This window comes from Callithrix jacchus, chromosome 15 (genome assembly GCF_049354715.1).
Source record: "Callithrix jacchus isolate 240 chromosome 15, calJac240_pri, whole genome shotgun sequence".
NCBI lineage: Eukaryota > Metazoa > Chordata > Mammalia > Primates > Cebidae > Callithrix > Callithrix jacchus.
Window position 1 is genome coordinate 17201424 of NC_133516.1, and position 12679 is coordinate 17214102.

Sequence of the window (12679 nt, forward strand, 5' to 3'; positions counted from 1 at the left end):
TGTGTGCTTCGAAATGTGGATTTGGAGGCCATTTTAAAATAGCATTTCCAAGGGCCAAGCACAGTGGCTCACACCTGTAATCCCATCACTTTGGGAGGTCAAGGTGGGTGGATCATGAGGTCAAGAGGTTGAGACCATCTTGGCTAATATGGTGAAACCCCATCTCTACTAAAAATACAAAAATTAGCTGAGTGTGGTAGTGCCCGCGTGTAGTCCCAGCTACTCTATTTGGGAGGTTGAGGCAGAAGAATCTCTTGAACCAGAGAGGCAGAGGTTGCAGTGAGCTGAGATCACACTACTGCACTCTGGCCTGGCGACAGAGCAAGACTCCATCCTAACAGACTTAGGGAATATGCATAGCTTACAAGACACGGTTTTAGTCCATATAAATTAGAATCACAGAACTACAGGCTTTGAGAAATTGTAAAAGCCTTAGAAAGGGGTGAATGTAAATTAGTGCATATTGTACGCAGGCTTTGTGCTATACATGCTAGATGTGAGATCCCAGGAAATGAATACATATACCTTGATGGGGAGATGGTATTAACCCTATTTTGCAGACAGAGAAGCCTGAGCTTTGAGAGGTGAAAATCATTTACACAAGTCCAATATCAAAGCCTGGAACTTCAAACTGCCCTCCTGATGGCTTCTAGAAATCCTTTTTATTTACAGATATGACAAGACTTCCTTTCACATTGTTGATTTTTTTATCCTCTCTTTCTCTGTCTCTGGGGGCTGCACTAATTCAGGGCCAGATAGAACTGTGAAAATCTGCAGTCTTGATGTCACATAACTTGTTTAATGAATCTAGATGAGTGTCTTGACTTTTCCTGCCAAGAATCTGCTCATAATGTCTCTTGTTTTTGAGTTCCTTGACTATACTCATTCATCAGCCTTTACTAACTTTCTTCTCTTTTGGAGAGATACTTGCCATTGCTCATAATGTTTGAGGTCAGGAGTATATTTGAAGAGAGTTTTATATTTTCCTTAAAAAAATACAAGTGGAAAATCAAGTTTATTGGCTATTTCATACCATCTTCCTCTGCCATTTACAGGCAACCAAGTGGAAGAGGTGGTGGGTGCTGGGAGTTTGGAGCAATGCTTCTTGTCTTGAATCTGTTGCTGACCAGGAAAAGGACTTCAGGCCAACTCCTTCATTCCCTTTTGGGAATTCAGTGCCTTTAGCTGTCAAGAGTGAGGGCACCAAGAGGTGATTCCTAAGATTTTAAAATTCTGCATGTTTTATGGTGTCAAAACCACTAATTTCTGCTGAGCTGCGTGATCCTGCAGCTGTTTCTCTGATACTTTTCAATCTTCAGATTTAATCTATTCAACAATGTATACTTTTTTAAAGGGAAGCTTTTATAGACACTTCTGAAATATAATGGGGTGGGGGGATAAATGGATGTTAAAAAATAGAAAACAACCAATTAAATAGTATATAGCGTGTAATTCTCCTTGGAAACTTACCACGAAATTGAGAAGCACTTTAACAACTGGTAATTTAAATTGCATTTGAACTCTGCTAATGGTTTGTTTGCATGGGAACTTCAATCATTTCACAGCGGTTCTTTAGCAAAGCTGCTTATTCTCTTTATGGAAAAGGAGAAAAAATTATTAAAAGAGAAATTGGCTATGGAAAAGGGAGACCACTTTCGTTTGTGCATGGAAGGAAGCTGGAGAGTGTGAGTGAGTGAGACTCCCTCAGGACCAAGGTGGAGAGCTCTTCCTTTCAGTGAAGTTTAAAAATCTGGCAAGTCAGATGCCCTTTGCTGCTGTTGTAGAAACTATTGTGATTTGTATCTCTCTCTGCAAGGAGAAGCTTTGGTTTCATGCAGCTTGTGGGTGAGGATAGGGGCAACCTTTTTTTTTTTTTTTTTTGAAATTTCACTGTACGCAGTTACAGTGCTGGTTTCCTAACAACCCATTTCTCAGCAGTTTAAAGTTTAAAATTATGCATCTCTCTCCTTTCAGTGGAAATGGCTTTGAGAATTCCAAGGTCCTTGAAGACCACTAGGTCTCAGAAAACTCCTTGCTTTTCTGTGCTGATCTTGATGATACTCCATTTTGCCTACTTAATTTCTGCGGTTGACATTACTGGGAGGGTGTTGAAGCAAGTGTTGGGGGCCTGGATGTCTAAGTCCTGGTTTGGCTCTAGGTGTGACTTGTGTGACGAAGCACAGTGCTTTTTGGTGTCCGGCGTGTTTTGGTGTCTTTTGTCACAGCGGGCAGGCTTTGCCCGCTTTTTCATGCATCCACAAGCTGCATGAAACCAAAGTTTCTCCTTGCAGAGTTGATCCAGTGGAGGAAGCACTGGGCTGCCTGCCAGCGCTAGTGGGCACCGGAAGCAGCCACCTCCTTACCCAGGCCACCAGCTTCTCTTGTCAGTTGGAAAAGTTAAGGTGGTTCATTTAAAAAATCTCTCCCAACTTTGAACTTGTGTGGGTCTTTGAAGACTGAGTGAGATAATATGCACAAAACAATTGTATGATTGGTTAGGTAATGTTTACAGTGACAACAATGAAATGGGTGTGGTAGTTTTTCTGGTATGTGGATTTCTCCTGCGTTCATGAAAGGCAAGTTTTATAACAGCTCGTGCCTTGGAATACTTGTCTGTTGGAATACATACTGTGTAATCGTTAGCAAAACAGTAATAGTTCATAATGAAATAAAACCTGTAATAAGGGCTGTATTAGGCTATTCTAGCACTGCTATAAAGAAATATCTGAGGCTTGTCGGTCTATAAAGAAGAGAGGCTTAACTGAGTCATGGTTCTGCAGGCTGTATAAACATGGCACTGGCATCTGCTTGGCTTCTGGGGAGATCTCAGGGAGCTTTTACTCACGGCCGAAGGCAAAGGGCGAGCAGGTGTGTCATATGGTGAAAGCAGGAGCAAGAGGGGACGTAGGCAGGGGAGTTGCCACACACTTTTAAATCACCAGATCTCATGAGAACGCACTCCTGATCATCAGGACGGCACCAAGGCAGTGGTGCTAAACCATTCATGAGAAATCGACCTCTACAACCCAGTCACCTCCCAGAGGCCCCACCTCCAACAGCAGGTGTTACAACCCAACATGAAATTTGGAGAGGACACATATCCAAATGATATCAAGGGTGACTTACTAAGAAGTGTCAAGACTGTTCATCCCTGTGCTGCTCACTGACTCTCACTTTTCAGGCAAGGAAACTAAAGTTCAAAAGGCACTAGGTCCTATAGTTAGAAGGTTTTCTTCAAACTCAGATTCCTTTTCTTTTTTAATTTGGTATACTATAGGTTTATCTGTTAATCTTTTTCTTCCCTACAACATGAGTATCTGCCTTATCTCTTTCACCCCCATTATTAAGACCAAGCTGTTTTCCCAGGGGAGCTACGAGAGCTGACATATGAACACTGAGACATCAGCATTTTATTCCCATCATTCTGAGACAAATTACTGAAATAAGAGTTCCAGGATCTTACTAGGGGTTTAGGAGGTGTAGAAGTAAGCCACAGCCTAGTCAGAGGCTTTATAAACCTGGGAATTTCTGAAGCTGGTTAAGACCCTAGAGATACATAAGCAACACCCTTCTTCTCTCTTTCATAGGTGAGAACTTTGACGCTCAGAGACAGCAGAAGACAGCATCTGGTCATCTGATTCCCCGTGTTCTGCTTTTATTGTTGTTCTACTGGATGCTCATCAGAGGGAAGATACTTTTCCTCAATTGGTGAGTTCCACACGCAAAAGTAATACGTTTGCCTTTTAAAATCAATGTGCATGTGTTCGTGAGTTTTAAACATTAGTGTTTTCCACTTAAAGTATGGGCTTCAGTAACTAGGATGCATTAAGAACAAGAGAAGAACTGAAATGTCCTTCCTTCATTCCTGAGTTGTTTTTATGGCAATAGACAATATATAGTCGTGCTAATAAAATGTGTGGCAAAGCAAAGGCAGAGCTCAGCTCTTGGAAGGTGGCATACATTGAAACTGGAAGAAAATTTGGAGTAATGATTTCAGGTTGCCAGTAATTGCATTGCTTCCTTCTTTCTCATTTGGCATGGAAGAAAGTGTTCATGAAATGGAAAGACCGAAATGAAAATGTCACTGAATAGTGTTTTGGCATTTATGAGGAAAGAAAGCAATATTATTATTGAGTGTCTCTTGTTTACCCTTGTGCAAGGTGCTGCTGCTTTTGTGATCTCATTTTATCTTATTTATTTATTTTTTTGAGACAGAGTCTCGCTTTGCTGCCCAGGCTGAAGTGCAGTGGCACAATCTTGGCTCATTGCAACCTCTGCCTCCCAGGTTCAAGCGATTCTCCTGCCCCAGCCTCCCGAGTAGCTGGGACTATGGGCACATACCACCATCCCTGGTTAATTTTTGTATTTTCAGTAGAGAGAGCGTTTTGCCATGTTGTCCAGGCTGGTCTCAAACTCCTGACCTTAGGTGATCTACCCACCTCAGCCTCCCAAAGTCCTGGGATTACAGGTGTGAGCCACCCTGCTCAGCCTCATTTTATTTTTGTATCAACCCTTTGGGGCAGGGTAGGCTAAATATGCTTAGGCATAGGGTGTGAGCCTTTGTATTAAAGGGCCTGCTAGAGCTTCATCGGGATGTGTATGCAAATCCTGTTATGTGCTCAGGAAGGAGAACCATGAGCAGGTAAGGTGAATTTTTCCCTTGTGCTTTGGAGCGCTTCTGTACTTAGTGGGTAGAGTAAAATGCCATGTTCTAAAAAATGGGGGTGGTGGAAAGAATCAACAGTGTGGAATGCCCTGGGCTGTAAGGAGAGCTGAGGAAATGAACCAGCGAATTCTGGGTGAGACTTCCACTTAGCATCCCGGATCGATAGTCCCCGTGCTGAGGCCAATTCATGTATGCCCCCAGCAATGGCATTGTACTGTGTAAACAGTACACTTCACATATTTGTGGTGTAGTTTTTCAGAACAGAGAAGATGCTGTTGCGATTGAAAAAAGAAATGAACTTCATTTAAAAGTGTGACTGAGCTTACAGTTGTGTTTTGTCTCTCTGTCTTAATCAGTGTATCTTAAAAGTACAGCTGACTCTGTGCCTGTTGATCTATATAACATAAAAGGCTGGGAACCACTGGTTTGATGCATAAACCCTAGTGTCTGTTAAAATTTCAACCACGGTCGTGAATGTTTTCCCCTTAGCATACAGTTTAAGTCTCAAATGAAAACTCTTTGTCACCTGCCCTACATCTTGAGATTTTTCAGTGTTTATAATTAAACTGTGACAAATATGAAGCTTTGCACTTGGGTTTTAAAAAATCAAGTGTGTAATGACAGAATGGGAGAGATTTTTTTTTTAACAGGAGAGAACTGGAAAAGACCTAGGAATTTTTGTTGTTCATAAGCTAATTATGAGCCAGCAGTTGGGAGTGGCTTCTAAGATGCTGAAGAGGTCTTAGCCTGCATTCAGTAGGGTATGGCATCTAAAATGAAGTGGGTGGGTGATTCTGCAAACCTAGAACGCTTGGAAGCTGGTAAGTCCAGAGGTCATGTGAGCCTCAGCCACAGTTTGAACAGGACTCCAGCTCTGTTTCTCTGCAGTGCTTCTTGCTCTGCCCTTTTTTATGCCTGGGATTCATCCTTGGAATATTTTACATCATGGGTCATGAGATGGCTGCTTGCTGAAACCCATAGACATCCCTCTTCCCATTCTAGGGAAAGAGCCTGGTTTGCTGTATTATCATAGGTTTGGCTGACTATGTATTTCTGAACCAGTCATTGGAGCCAAGAGAATGGGATTATGCTAATATGACCCAGGATTCTCCTGTAACTGAATTTGGACACAGTCCCTTCCAAATCTCACGGGGCATTCACAGTGGAGGACAGGTGGCCCCTTAAAGGCGTATCTGGGTGCTATTAGGAGAAGGAGACAGGACTGGAAGCTCTGCGGGCAACCATAGGCCTTCTGCAAACCTCTTTAACCTCCAGTCAGAGCCCCTCTAGAGAGCTGGGCTTTAGTTCCTGCCTCACCTTCTGAAAAGGCACGAGCCAGCTGGACTGTCTACATGAGGTTTCTGAGAGAACCAGGAATGATGGCCAACCGAGAACTGTTATGGGAATGAGACCGTGGATTCTGCCGCAGGATTCTGGGGCACACGTGCTCATGGTCTTCGAGAACATAAAACCTGGGCAGGAGAAGGCCAGCATCACTTGTTCATGTGTGTGTCTCCAGAGTCTGCTGGGGTCTCTGGCATGGGATAGGTACAACGTGCATTTTTATGGGTAGAATAATTCGGAAGGTAGTGAGGGTCTCTTTCCTAAAGGGTGTTCTATCAGGTGTTGGCTGACGCTCCATTGGGGAGTTTTAGGAACTGTAGCACAGATGAGGCCAGACTATGGGTTTTCTGAGAATGAAATGAGTGACTGGACAGGCTGGGCATGGGCTCTCACATCTGTAAGCCCAGGGCTTTGGGAGGCCATGGCAGGAAGATCGATGGAGGCCAGGATTTTGAGACCAGCCTGGGCAATATGGCAAGACCCTGTTTCTACAGCTAAACAAGCAAAAAACTCAAATGACTGGACAGAAAAAGACTTCTGGGGCCACATGACTTAAGAAGTTTGTGAATGCATAACAAGGCAGTGAGTATGGTGGGATGGCATAACAGAAGTCTTGATAAGTATGAGATATGCAACTCTAGAAGAACAACATCCTCTCACGTTTATTTTCTTTGATCTGAGAATTAGAAACAATAATCATTGCCCTGCCTACCTCTCGTGTGTGCTTAGAGCAAGCACATTGTTAAATGCCAACCTGCTTGGTAAACTATAAAGTGTGCTTCCTATATGATAGGTTATTACAGTTGTTTTCTTTCTTAAAGACTCATCTTGAATATAAAGAAAAAGACAATGTACGCCCAGTGCCCAGCACTGTATCCGGAACATTATACATGCTCAGCGTATGTCCTTCCTGCCAACCTTGCAGCTCATTCTCCTCAGGGTTGGATGGGCATGAACTTGTCCTCAGTCCTGCAGCTAGACCTGCAATGTTGCTTAATAATATTGGTTAAAATCGAAGTAGAATTATCTATTATTATTTTTCACATTCATTTTTGCCTGAGACAGGAGGTGGAGGGAGGTGAATTCAGAAACCTAGGAGTCTCAGTGCTTGAGGGACCCCATAGAAGCTTCAGTTCAGCCCATTTAGCTTCTTACTTTGTTAGATGAGATAATCACACCTGCTCCAGGCGTGACTGGCCCAGTGGGAGTCAGGAAGGAAATTATTTCCCTTTGTTGATACCAGTTTACAATTGCCGACAGTAGCCAAGGGCTTTCAGGTTTACTATTTCCTCTTTGGGCCTCAGAAGTATCAGTATTAGTCTCCGCCGGAAGCAAAGCATTGGTCACTTCCGTCAGAGGTGAATGTCTTGGCTGTCTGTCTTTACTCAGTCAGGTGCTTTCTGGGCACGTGTGAGCGTTTGCTCAGCCAGCTTTTATTGCTTTTACATTATTTGCTTCAAAACTTACAAGAGGATTTGTCAGGTCTGAGCAGTGATCTATCCAGTCTCCCGAAACTCTATGGTTCATCATGTAACCCAGGGATGTGTTGTAGGAGCTATGTGTCCTATCTATGAAAGTAAAAAGTAGTGATATCTCCTTCTCTCTTTTGCTTCCTTCCTCCTGATTCCATATTCTTCTATTTCTTGGCTTCTGACACTGTGGATATACCTCTACTTTACCTTAGCCATGGCTTTAGGGGATCCGAATTCTCAGGTCTTCCTCATTGGGTTGCTGTGTGGTAGACAGGTTCTGAAGTCTGAATGGATAGAAAGACCTTTGTAGATTGCAGCCAAGTATTTTACCCCTGGTTCATAGAGTATGTGTTTGCTGCCCTGATGTCGGTGTTGTCTGGATGTTCGTGAACCTCGTGATCTTTAGGAAACTATGTGAATTAGGCTTAGTCCTTGACCTCAAGAAGCTTATATCAGGGAAAAAGATAAATACCTAAGAAAGAAATACATATTAGAGACATATTCTTTATGGTACACATTTATTAATCATCAGATAGGTTTCAGGCCTTAGGCTCAGTGCTTGGAAAATTGAGGTAAATCATAGTCTCAGATCTGATGGGGTATTGATGAAGGATTGGGAGAGTGGAGAAACATTGGGGAAGGTTTCCAGGACGATTGAATCTGATCTCAGTGAGTCATGGAGTTTTATGACACAAGTGAGCCACGGAACTCAGTGAGCCATGGAGCTTTATGATGCAAGCCCAGGTGGTTTGCAGGTTGGGCCTGTGGCCATAGTTTGGACCACTGAAGTGGACAGGTTGTAAAGGCAGATGTAGCTGATACCAGAATACAGCTGGACAGGCAAGAAGTCTCTCACCTCCCACATCTAGTTCAGTCTCCAGCTCATTTCCCACCAACATGCTGCTGCAGAAGGTACTGTGTTGACTTTGTGGGGCAATGTGATTACATCCATGGTCATCTCTCTATGGCATGAGCGTGGTGTGTGTATGTCACCAAGCTGGAATACATCTCTGTGGTTTTGGGGATGAAGATTTCTTTCAAGAGTTCCTGTTATTGAATTTCTTATGATCTACTTCCTATGCTTCATGAAAAATGGTGGCCATTAAAATAATCCAGGTCTGGGCATTTAAAACTTTGATGTGATATTAGTTATCTATTACTGTATAATAAATTATCTCCAACTTAGCACTGTAAATCAAGAGGCTGGGCATGGTGGCTCATGCCTGTAATCCTACAGTTTGGGAGGCTGAGGCAGGCAGATCACTTGAGGTCAGGAGTTCGAGACCAACCTGGCCAACGTGGTGAAACCTCGTCTCTACTAAAAATACAAAAACTAGCCAGGCATGGTGGCATCATTCCAGCTACTCAGCAGGCTGAGGCAGGAGAATTACCTGAGCCCAGGAGGTGGAGGTTGTAGTAGGCCGAGATGGTGCCATTGTACTCTAGCCTGGGCGACCGTGTGAGAGTCTCAAAAAAAAAAAAAAAAGAAGCATTGATTAATACTATGTCACAGTTTCTGTAGGTCTGAAATTTGGAAGCAGCTTGGATGGGTGCCACAAAATCTCTCACCACATTGCAGGCCAGGTGTTGCTGGACCTGCCGTCTCACCAGAAGGCTGAACTCCAGAAGCTCTACTTGCTTCCACTCTCATCACACGATAGTTGTCAGGATTTAGTTCCCCACAGATGACTGGGCTGAGGACTTCAGTTTCTTGCGATGTGGGACTCTCCATAGGGCAGCCACATGTAGCAGCTGTCTTCCCTCAAAGTGAGTGAGCAAGAGAGAGACCCCGAGAGGCAAGTCACGGTCTTTTTATAAGTTAATCCTGGAGGTGACAGGCTGTTCCCTCTGCCTCATTCTTTTCACTGGAAGTGAGTCACTAAATCCAGGCCATACTGAAGGGGAGGGATTGTACAAGGGTGTGAATGCCAGGTGGTGGAGTTATGTGGAGCCATCTTAGGGGCTGCTTACCACAGATACCCCGGGTTTACATGGGTGTGCTAAGGTGGTCCTGGGGGTTGCCTGAAGCTACTGAATAAACCCAGCACACCTCTGTGGATCAGTTTTACTTGGAGACATTTTTTGGGGAAAACTTAATTTAAAACTCTTGACAGAAACATAGATACACAATAGCACAGGCTGTAAAAGTGGCACGGCTTTTGAGAGGAAAAGCACAAGTTTTCAATTCATGCTGTGTTCCCTTACCTCTGCATTTTTGCCCTCCTCAGCAGTTAGAGCTGCTTTGGTAGAAATGCCTAAAAGTTCTTGCTTGAGCCCTTTGTTCTATGCGTGAGGCACCAAGACTTGGAAAGGGGACAGGCTTTGCAGGGCCACAGAGCCAGGGATAGTCAAGGGACGAGCCATCTGCAGCTCCTCTCCATGCCCCGCCTTCTACTACTCCATACAGTCTCTGCTGCCTAATGAGTCTATGCAACTTTTAGGCATATTTTTTTTCTTTTCTCAACCTCTCTCTTGTCCCAGAAACAGATTGGGAAAAATAGGTCAAAAATTGGAGTCTTGAGCTTTGATTTTTGTCCCTTTAGGTAAATTTCAGGGGTCTGCGTCTCCCATGCTGTGTCCTGAAAAGTTGCATAAATCAATATTACGTGGCTGAGACAGTGTGTCTCTGCAGTGATGAATAACATTTGTATTAGGACCAGAGAGCTGATATACAACATTACTTTGAGACTGACAAGACCAGACAGAAAACCTCAGCCAATACCCTCTGTCTGGCAGGGAGTTTCTTTTCCAGAGCATCCTTCTCTTCCCCTACCAAAGGAGTCCCTTTCAAAATCAAGCTTGGCAGTTTATGTTATAGAAGATGACAGGTTCCCTCAGGGTCCATTTTCACATAACTAGAAAAATTAATGAAAATTGGAGCCTTAAAATTATGGTCAAACTTAGTGACTTTACAGTCCAAATGAGGAAAGCGCAGCTTTGGTCACTGAGAATGTGGGTGACCAGAATGTGAATCCTGCTGTGCCTGCTCCATGGTCCCCTTCAACTCTCAGCATGTTTTTTTTAATATTCATCTTGTTATTTTTGTTTTTGAGACAGAGTCTCGCTCTTTCACTCAGGCTGGAGTGCAGTGGGATGGTTCACTGCAACCTCCACCTCCTAGGGTTCAAGCAATTCTCCTGCCTTTGCCTCCTGAGTAGCTGGGATTAATGACACCCACACCTGGCTATTTTTCCTTTGTATTTTTAGTAGGGAGGGGACCTCACCATGTTGGTCGGGCTGGTCTTGAACTCCTGACCTCAAGTGATTCACCTGCCTCGGCCTCCAAAAGTGATAGAATTATAGGCGTGAGCTACCATGCCTGTCCAGCTATTCCTATTCTTTAAGTGTTTTCTATCAATTATTTCTTTTTTAATAAAAGTACATAGTAGAAGCTGGGTGCGGTGGCTCATGCCTGTAATTCCATCAATTTTGGAGGCCACTGCGGTTGTATCACCTGAGGTCAGGAGTTCGAGACCGGCCTAGCCAACATGGTGAAACCTTGTCTCTACTAAAAATACAAAAATTAGCCAGGTGTGGTGGTGGGCACCTGTAATCCCAGCCATTTGGGAGGCTGAGGCAGGATAATCCCCTGAGTCCGGGAGGCAGAGGTTGCTGCATTGAGCCGAGATTGTGCCACTGCACTCCAGCATGGGCCACAAGAGCAAAACTCCATCTCCAAAAACAAAAACATAAAAAAAGTACGTGGTAGGAAATAGAGTTTTAGTTGGACAAGGAAAACATGGTAAAGAGGAATTTGGAGTAGGAAGACTGTCACATTAGTCACAGAATCCTATGTAGTTCACTTAGGTTTTTAACCTGTTTTCACTTCTACAAATCGTGGCGTGAATAGTGCCTACTTCATGGATGCTCTCAAAGCAGCACGGTATCTATAAGGTGCCTATTGAGTGTGGCACTTCTCACGTAGTGGGTATACATTAAATGTTAGTTTCTGATCACCCTTAAGAGTCTTTAGCCCTTTGCTGGAGATCACCCTTAGTTCTTTTCTTTGTTAGGCCATTATCTCATATTCTCTTTACACTGTCCCCTTAGCTTGGCCCAGACCTGCGGCATTTGCGTGTCGGTCACCCCAGATTCACGTTTCCTGAATAACTAATAGCCTCAACATTTCTAGTTTTGCATAATGACTCCCAAGACATAAGTAAAAACATCACAATGTGCTCATATTTTCTGATACTTGGATATATAGTGGCCCTGGCATCAAAATCCTTATATACTGTGTTTCACGAGGAAGACCTGTTGGGCATTACTACTTAAAAGTAAGTGTTGATTTTTTTTTTTTTTTTGAAACAGAGTCTTGCTTTGTCAGCAGGTACCTGGCTGGAGTGCAGTGGCGCGATCTCGGCTGACCGCAGTCTCTGTCTCCTGGGTTCAAGTAATTCTCCTGCCTCAGCCTCCCGAGTAGCTGGGACTACAGACGCGCACCACCATGCCTGGCTAACTTTTGTATTTTTTAGTAGAGACAGGGTTTCACCATGTTGGCCAGGATGGTCTCGATCTCTTGACCTCGTGATCTGCCCATCTCGGCTTCCCAAAGTGCTGGGATTATTACAGGCATGAGCCACCAGGCCCAGCCGTAAGTGTAGATTTTAATGACAAGACTGTCTAGTCCAGAGGGTGAACTCTACTCAGGTGCCATTAGCAACCTCTTCATCTGTATATGGAAGTGTCTCTGGGACCTGCTCAGCTCTGACCTGTTTTGGGTCTTTTCTGGACTTCTTCAGGATGAGATCACCTCACCCTGGTTCAATGGCAACTGGCTTGAGTTATATCAGTTATTAAAAATGATCTAATATTTTCCTTTTAAATCTGGGGCTCTGGCTCATTCTATGATTAAGCCGGTGATTTATTTATAATATGGTACGAGATGGCTGCCGCCACTCTATGATGTAATCTAAGAATGACATGAAAACAGAATAGGCTTTTACATAATGAAAGTATTCCTGTAATACAGTTTATAGCAAGGCTTTTTTATCCCATTGAGAATGGAGATATATATATATATATTTTTTAATCTTTTTGAGACAGCGTCTCACTCTGTTGCCCAGGCTGGAGTGCAGTGGTGCAATATTGGCTCACTGCAACTGAGAATGGATTTATTCTTTTCTTTTCCTTCCACTCCTTTTTAAATTTTCTTTTTCCGTTTATGACACTTAAGGCCTCTAAGTGAATTTTTAAA

General features: G+C 43.5%; 1 protein-coding gene across 25 annotated transcripts in view; it reads left to right on the plus strand.

The window, feature by feature from the left end:
- LPP (LIM domain containing preferred translocation partner in lipoma) overlaps positions 1 to 12679 on the plus strand; it is a 745086-nt gene that overhangs the window by 73332 nt on the left and 659075 nt on the right. For 22 of the 25 annotated variants that reach the window (XM_035276043.3, XM_078350484.1, XM_078350478.1 and 19 more), the window contains one exon: positions 3588 to 3708. The gene's annotated coding sequence lies outside the window, so the exon portion shown is untranslated. Of the gene's footprint in view, positions 1 to 3587; positions 3709 to 8233; positions 8395 to 12679 lie in introns of those variants that run through there. The other 3 variants (XM_078350476.1, XM_035276048.3, XM_078350486.1) reach the window with 1 other exon arrangement.